This window comes from Miscanthus floridulus, chromosome 2, assembly GCF_019320115.1.
Source record: "Miscanthus floridulus cultivar M001 chromosome 2, ASM1932011v1, whole genome shotgun sequence".
Taxonomy (NCBI): domain Eukaryota; kingdom Viridiplantae; phylum Streptophyta; class Magnoliopsida; order Poales; family Poaceae; genus Miscanthus; species Miscanthus floridulus.
Genome location: NC_089581.1, coordinates 63,782,989 through 63,792,146, shown reverse-complemented (window position 1 = coordinate 63,792,146; position 9,158 = coordinate 63,782,989). Strand labels below are relative to the sequence as shown.

General features: G+C 42.8%; 1 pseudogene; it reads right to left on the bottom strand.

The window, feature by feature from the left end:
- Window positions 1–4,246: 4,246 nt before the first annotated feature.
- LOC136538984 (glycine-rich cell wall structural protein 2-like) lies at window positions 4,247–4,809 on the bottom strand (annotated as a pseudogene).
- Window positions 4,810–9,158: the final 4,349 nt, after the last annotated feature.

Genomic DNA, 9,158 nt, shown 5'->3' with positions numbered 1-9,158 from the left:
GAGCTTCTTAGAGCAAGGGCCCTTAAACCCGGCTTTAATTCACTTATTTTTTTTATCCGAAACAGTATTTTTCTCTCACAAATTTCTTCAGCATTCATCCAAATCATCCAAATTCCTCCAGAATTCAGACAAGCGAACAGGCCCAATAAGGACACCTGACTATTCGTTATGCCAAGACACAGCTCAGCACATTCCGAAGGTTTTCATGTGCTAAACTTTAGTCCTTCACTTTTTGCCTACTTTTAGCCTTTGGGGAATCAAACAGGTAGGTTAAAAGGGAAGGACTAATTTTTAGCCCCCATTAGTCCATCCGACCCTAAGGTGGGCTAAAAGTGCTGCTATTCTTTTTTGCTCTCCTCTTCCTTTCACCTTTTAGTCACCTCTTCTCACCCGGATCCAAACAGTCATCTTAGGCTAAACTTTAGGGACTAAACTACAGTCCAAGGACTAAAGATCCAAACAGGTCATTAATAGTAGCCCTCAAAATAGGGCCCCTACTTTTCATTTGAGAGCTCTTTCTACTTTTGAGAGCCCTGTTTTCTAAGCTCCACTCTAGGAATAGCCCTCAAATAGTGCCCTCAAGCTAATTCCAATGGAATGGCACTTGGTATCTGCTTGTCATTACCTTCCTTGGCCAAATCAATGTGAATCGAGGGGAGAAGAACACCGGCCAGCGGACTCAAGGGGGAGGACTTGCCATCACTGGGAAGTCGTGGGGGCGGGGGAGTCTGGGTTGGTAGGGGATTCGCGGTGGACGGGGGTGTCACGGTCATCGAGGAGTCACGGGTCAGAGGATTCGGGTCACTGGGAAGTCATGGGGGCTGGGGGACGAGCTGTTGGGGAAGTCACACATTGAGGGAGTCATGCCACCGGGGGATTCACTGACATGTGCGTGGAGAAGTCGCGCGCGGGAGATGGGTACTGCAGTGCCACGCATGCGGGGGTAGCGGGTGTGGGCTGGCGGCGAACCCTAGCACACAATGGGGAAAAAAATGGCGCCGCGCGGTGCACGGGCGAGGAGGGTGCGAGCGAGTGACAGAAGGCGTGAAAAAATGCTCTGAAACCATCATTTGCGGTCTCGGCCTAGAGCTTCAAGGAATGAGGTCCAGAAGGAGGATTTGGGTGTCCACCCAAATTTGATGACTCTAGTAAGGGCCCTGCTGGAGTTGTGTTTTTGGGCTTGGCACCTATATTTAGCTATGTGGGCTCAAGTAAGAGTCGTGTTGGAGTTGCTATGAGAAAAGATGGTCTAGGATGTGGAGGGAAATAGCTGATGGACCCCATACAAATTAAAAACATACTTGGAATAGGAGAAGAGATCATATTGTTGTATGGCTTGTGTCATGTGCTAGCTAATCTTTTGATGGCTTGGAAACTTATTAAACTTGGTCTTACACTTGCTGTTACTAGGGTGCTATGACGATCAAAAGCTGGTGAAGCCTAAGAACATAGCTTCATCAACTCTGCATTTAGAGGAGAGAGAACCAATTTTGTTATAGTGACATGAATAGTACCTGCTTATAGCAAATTTGTAGGATGAGCTAGAGCCGAAGAGAGCTCTCATGAACCGGTCCTATATGTAGGGTTTTATAAATCTTCAACTATAGCTGCTGCTATCTTTATTTAAATATAACTATTTGAAAAGGTCTAGCTCTTTGCTGATACATACAATTTAGCTGCCGTGAGAGCCTTTATAGTCTAATTTAGCCAGCTATTAGCTGTTTGAAGAATCAGATCGTCCACATGGAACTGGTTCACACACTACTCCTAAAATCATTTTTGGATGCATTCGTTTTTTATTAAGGGAGGCAGGCACGGTGTCTGTCTCCAATAAAATGATAATCAAGCTTTTTTGAGGCAGGCGTCGCATCTGCCTCCGTTAATGCTATTTACGGAGGCGGACACCTTAAGATGTCCGCCCCCGATAATGCCATTTATGGAGGCGGGCACCTTAAGATGTATGGGAATTGAACCCGCCACCTAACACTTAGCACTACCTCGCCTCTAGCACTACACCGCACACTCATTCATGTCTATATCTATATAATATACTGTTTTATATCAATATTTTGTAATCTTATATTAGATATTTTGGTTACTAAATGAACTCAAACCAAAAAAAATTAACTACAAAGTTTTAAATCTTATCAAGTACGACAACTTTGGTATATGATGTATCTCCATGTGTGATTGTTTGAAAAATTCAAAAAACTTGTCAACAACACACATGTAGCTCTAGTAGACCACTGCAACTTTGGTGTTAACTATATGTGGACATTCGAGATTGTTTAGGAATTCTAAATTTTAAATTTTCAAATCTATAACCTTTGAACACATATTTGGGTCTCTAAACGACTTCAATTAAAAACTTTTGAACTACAAAGTTGTAGACTCTATTAAGAACTATATGTTTTGTATAGACTATGTCAACATCCGAGATTGTCTAATACTTTTAAATTTTAAATTTCAAAATATGTAAACTTTCAACAATATTTTGGGACCCTAAATAGTTTCGGTTCAAAACTTTTTAACTACAAAGTTGTAGATCATGTCGAGGGCTACAATTTCGATATAAAGTTTGTCTTTGTCCAAGTTGATACGAAAACGTTATGAATTATTTTTTAATGCAACTATTTACGAAAGCAGACATCTCAAGACGTCCGCCTCCGTATATCTATTTTAGGAGACGGACTCTGAGAACATCTGTCTCTGGAAATCATCGATCAACAGAGATGGTTGTCTTAAGATGCTTGACTCTGAAAATCAATTTACGGAGACGGATGTCCTAAGACGACCATCTCCATTAATCAATGATTTTTGGGACGTCTGCCTCCTTAAATGATTTTGAGAGAGGCAGGCATTTTCCCGGAGCTCTCCTAACTATTTAGGGAGGCGGACGCTAGGTGTGCTCACCTCTATTAATATTTTGGCCTATCTCCCAAAATTATTTTTGTTGTCTAGTGACATCCACACTCTTATTATATTAAAAAAAAGTCTTACTACGGTACTCTTAAATAATTGTATGACGTCCATCAGGATAGATATCCTATTGCCATCTAAAAGATAGGTCACACCATTTCATGTTTGGGAACTTTTCATATGGTAAATAAGGAACCGGCCATGGTATGACAGCCATGGCGTGACCATGACAACCATAGTTTGCATCGTAAGAACATATACATGTTGTATCTGTTTTTTTCATGAGGTGCTACATATAATTCAATGAAGATGTAAAAAAAATTCAAATTTCATACGACAAACATTGGTGTGCATCGGTCATTTAAGATATACAAACCTTGAACACATACGGAGACTATCCCCTCAAATCTAGCATTCTCTAATAGTGGTGGCATGCATGCATGCATGTAGTAGGCTTGGAAAGTTCATAATATAGGAAGCAATACTTGTGCATATTACCGGGAGAAGCCGGTTAAGAGATTTTTCTTAATTCTCTAATTGAATTTTTCTCTTTATAATCAATGGCTAAGATTTGATTCATATCTTACTTGTTTTGAGGTAAAAGGTGTACCAAAGCCTATATTAACAAGATTTTAGCATTAATATGTAACTAGAAACATAAGTATGATCTTACTTTTAGCCTAAAGATGGCCACTAACTCAACCAATTGTGGAACTTACACTAATACAGAACAAACAATCCATGTCCGCACATCACCACATTCAGCTGCTTTATTGTGTCATAAGCCAAAACATTCAAAAATGCTTATAGAAAAACATTCAAAAATGGGAACTTGGAAGACTAATAACATTATTAAGATCCTCAACATTATCTGTTGACTCCACCGTGCAAGAGCAAATATGGGCCTATGGTCACTAGAGCCACGACTCAGGCTTAAAAATTTTGGCCAGGACCTAGGCATGGCATGTGGCCCAACAACCCAATACTTCTCCTGTTCTCCACTCGATGAGCCTACCAATGCAAATCGGCCGCTTCTCTCATCTATCGTCTCCCATTCTCGACATTCTCTGGCTCTCCCTCCCTTGGTCGTCCTGCTTCGGAAGACATTCTGAGCCCAGTTGATTAGACACAGTCGCAGTTATACAGGTCTATGTATATATATTTATTTATGTATCTTACATGTACAAGGATGGAGGAGCCCTTTATTTTGTAAAAAAAAAAACCTAGCAGATACATAACGATTACAAAGAAAAGTAAGTAAACTCTAAGGCAACAATCCTAAAAAACATCACGCATGTTGGGCTCCATCTTCTCGAAAGTGAAACATCTATGGGTTTGCATTACCGAAGCCAGATCCGGCACCTTGACCACCGCCACTGCCACCATTCTGACTAGTGCCTTTTCCTCCACCATTGCCATTTGCATTAGCATTTGCATGACTTTGTCCATACCAGTTTGTACCAGTTTCGCTAGAGCCATAGCCGGTTCCACCGCCAGCACCGCGTCCACTGGACCCGTAGTAATAACCTGCCTCCTCCACCACCACCTCCATTACCACCGGCATTAGAATACTCGTTGTAGCTATAATATGGCCCTTGACTATACTGGCTCGAACCTGAACCCGAGCCAGACCCACCACCATACCCAAAGCCACCATTGTAACTACTACCGCCACCTCCACCACTAGCATGAACACCACTTGGGCCGCTCTCATTAGATCCCGCGCCACTGCCAGATCCAGAGCCACCACCATTCACATATCCAACACCGCCACCTTCTCCAGGTACCAGTTCCTTCCGAACTAGAGTACCTAGCCACCCTTGCAGCATTGGCTAATCCCATGCTCATGAGGGCAATGAGACCTAGGGCTACTAGTTTAGTGCCTGCCATTGTGTGCTCTTACTAGTGTGAGATGAGATGAGATGAGGTGGGTGCTGAGCTAAAGCTTGCATGGGCATTTATGTAAGCAGGATGCGTAGACAGCAGGATAGAATCAGAACAAGATAGCAAGCAAGCACGAAGTATAGATCGGAGGACTTCGATTGGAGCAGAAAAGTGCTTGGGAAATAGGTTGATTACAAATTGTTCTCAATGATACCCTCTCTGCTCTCGCTACGGTGAACATATACTACTCGACTACGGCACTTCTCTCTTACAGCTGTAGTGGGCTCACTCCCATTACGGGCCCTGGACACGGGTACTGGGCCGCCTCTCACGTGCGCTTCTTCTTAGCCCATCCTGCTGAACGATGCCGTGCTCGTCGTCACCAATGCCAGAGCCGGCATCCGTTGCTGGTGTGGACGATCTGCTGACAATTTATAGTGCTCCAAACATGCATTTGTTCATTATCTTAATAGCACGTTGTGGTGGTGTACAGTTGACAAGTTCATTACACACTCAAGTGGAGAGTACTATATAAGTAGAAAATGGTGCTGATTTTACGATATGTGATTAGCATACTTCAATTCAATCAAGAAGTAAACACAAGTCCTTAATTGGATCCCATATATAGATCGAAGCTTCAGGGGAAAGAGCTTGGTCCACGCACTTGATGGTTTGAACAACCATATATATATATGAGGCCAAAATAAATGCGAGATCGTTAGTAATGATACGAACATTTATTAAACAGTGTATCATTCCTTGGTAGCTAAATTGCCCAGCAAATAGTAGTAGCCCCAGTCAATAAGGGCATCTGAAAAGTCGAAATCGAAATCTACTCTACCCTATAACACATCAGTTAAAATAAATCTATAGCTACATAATAAATGTCTGCTTCACAGTCATGACCTATGCTATATCTACACCTATAAATATATTCAGAATATATAATATCATTAAAACGAATAAATCACATTATCTCTTAGTCATTCTTTTGTGGTTACTCGTCCAAATCCGCCTACTCTGTGCTCGATCGCGCTCCCGCCGACCTCCCATGCGCATGCGCCAGGTCAGGCTCGCGTTGATTTCGGTCTGTTCGCGTCTCTCTCTCTCTGCCCCGACGCGGATCTCCGCCTCCTGTTCGCCGCCGCCGCCTTACGCGCATCGCCGTCGCCCCTTCTCCTCCTCCTCCCCTAAAACCTCCTCCTCTCCTTGCGCCACGAGGCGCGGCTCAGCTCCTCTTTGAAGCGCGCGGAATCCAGAGCGCGCGGCAGCGGCGCGGACGAGTACGAGGAGCGGGGGGATCCCGCGGCTAGGGTTCCCCCGCCCCGCCGGTGTTGGCCAGCGGCCGGCCGAAGGCGCCGGAGGTGATGGACTCGTGCCCGCGGCGACGGAGGGCGCGCACGGCGGAGGAGAAGGCGGCAATGCTGCGGAAGGTATGGTGCCGGCTGCGGAAGGCATGGACGCCGTCGTGCTCACGGCCGCCAGCCCCCAGCAGGTCACGCTCTACAGCCGCCAGCTCGAGCGCGCCCGTGCCCTCGGCTGCTTCCCCGCCTCCGCCGCGGCCATCGCCATCCCCGACCGCGACGGCCCTCCGCTCTTGCTTCATGGGATCGACCTGGGTGACAACTTTTTTTTTTTTGGATCCGGGGAGAAGAGGAGAGGATTTTGTGTGGTCTTTCTTCTTGCGTAATCGAGCTCAATCTTGGTTGCATCCGGCAAGTGGCTTCTGTTAGATTTGGCGGCTCTTTGTTCTTCATCATTAAACACAATTGGAAAAGGTCCATTGTTTCTGATTTCGTTCCATTATCTAATTCCTTTAGAATTTCCTGTTTCTGTTTACCAACTTTGTTACGTTTTCTTGTGCTCAGGCATGGCGTCGTACAAGCAGAAGCTCATCTTCTCCGGGAAGCAGCCGTAGGACGAACGCACCCTGGCCGACTACAGCATCCGCAAGGAGTTTCAGGACCTGTGGTGTGGCTGTCTCTCTTCGCTGGCTCTGCTCATATTGCATTCTTGTGGTTGCTTCCCAACTAACTGGCTCAGCGTTCTGGCTCCCAGTCTCCCACGCAAGTTCTCAATGCAAAAGGTCTTTCAGTTTGAGCTGAATGCTGCAACTTTTTCACTCTTATAAAAATATCTCCCGCTTAATTTCTGAATGCTTTTGAGCTTCACTTTTTCTGATTGCTTTTGTATTCCTGTGATGATAGTGGGATCAGTTGTTAAAATATATTTTTTTTTCATATGAAACATTCAAGATCGCTAATTTTTTCAAAGGAATATATGGCCTGGATGACAAATCAGTAATTTTTAGCTTCGCTTGGTGATAGCCTATAAATATTTTCTCGATAGTTCGTTTTAACCATTCATACAATGGATATAGTCAATTATCAATGGAATTATCATTGCTCTCCTTTTTAAATCACAGAAAAATCGTAAAATAGAAAACCATGTTTTGCTGAGTTTCTCATGACTAGATATTGATGCCTTTTGTAAGTTTATCATTGTTTCTCATGAATAGAAAATTGTACAATAGATTTTTTTTAAGGAGGAGATGGAGACCCTGCTATTGCAACCGGAATGCAGGGTAAGTGAGGTTTTTAGAGTTTCAATTCCTTAGCATGGAATGTTTTCAAATATCTAGAGTTGTTGGATTTCATAGATCGGTATGGAGTTTAAATTGGTGTCGGACTTCAGAGATCAGTAGCTTAATTTCCTGTAGCCAGCTTTGATTTTGTCTATCTAGAGAGTTCATGTGAGTGTACCAGCACGTTCAGATCGATTGAATGAAGAACACCTACAAGACTGTTTCAATTATGGTCAGATTTATGTTGTTAAATTTCAGTGTTTAGGACTGGTTATTTTTTCAGATGGCTACAGTGAATCATGGAAATTGATTTCAGCCCACTCTTTTTTGCTGCTTTCAGAAGATGTAGATGTTCATACCGTAGGCAATGCTATGGATCATGGAGGAGAGGGTAAGTTAGCGACCTGTTCTATTAACAAAGGCTAATATCAAGTGTCTGATCTTGCCTGGAGTGTGTATATTCAGCAATGAATAAAATGGCTTCTGTTTTCAGTTGGTACCTCTGTTTTCAGTACACAGAGATTGAATTTCCAGAGCACATGAACAATAATCCAATTATCTCTGAATTGAAGAAATAGTCATCCCTTTTAGTTTTCCTGGTGATGCACTGCAAGTCTGCAACCGTAAAGGCCTTCAGCTTAAGCAAATGATTTTCGTTGCTTTCATATTTTAATCCTAGGTCAACTACCAAGTAAGTAAATTGTCAAATCCTTGAGCTTACATATACCACTGCACTATTTGTGAATACTTGATCTGTAGCAAATATATAATACTCTCTTGGTGCAGGATTGATATAGGACGTGTGCAAGCGGCTGAAACTGAATGGAAGACCAATTCATACAAGCTGGAATTTTTTTAGTGTTATTTTTTACCCTAACGACATCTTTTCATAGCTGAATTGTGTCATATGCAAGTGATATTTAGCATTTCTTTTGAATACTAATATTTAATATACAATTGGCTGCCTCGAATTTACATTGCTTCTGTTATCTACCAAACATGTGCAAGATGAGACGATGGATCTCATGAATGTGAGCAATAAAATTCAAGATGTTTTTACTTTTTATATGTTATTTGATTTTCTAGATGCCGTAGCGTTAGCACGGGTAATATACTTTTTAGTCAAAACTATTTCTGTACTGTCAACAGTCCACCCTTCAAACTATTTCTGAGCTATTTTTTTTAGAAGACCTAATAAGTGTGTTGTCGGTCTTGATGGCCACATTATTTTGGTCAGCACCACAGATACATTGTTTTGTACTCATACTGAATCAAATCAACTGGAGGCTGTTCTGCTGCTGACCAACTTGAGGTAGTCTTCACCGCAAGGTTCTCATCATCAAGTTTCATCGACAGTGGCAAGGCGCTCAGCGACAACTTCAATATCAGATTCGGAATCAGAGGAATCGTAGAGCTGTTCATTAACATAAGTAAGTGTTAAAGTAATTATGATGCTCTTTCAACGATCAAACTGCTCGATGTGGTCAAATGGCCGGTTACCTACTATGCCGATTTTGCGATTTTGCCGAGTTGATTAACTTGGTTCGTTCATGCTGCTTCTGCTACTGTTACTTCCGTGTTGAAAGTTTACGTAGCCAAAACTATAAAAAATATCGTTGTTTGGTTGTTTTCACGTGCATCCCTAAAATAAATCCGTGGCATTAGCATGGGCACTATGCTAGTTCAAATAATGTATGAGCATATGTGAGGTTCTGCCTGGTGTGCTGCCTACCATGATCATGTAACTCAAGTTTTACCCGTCTAGTTTTAC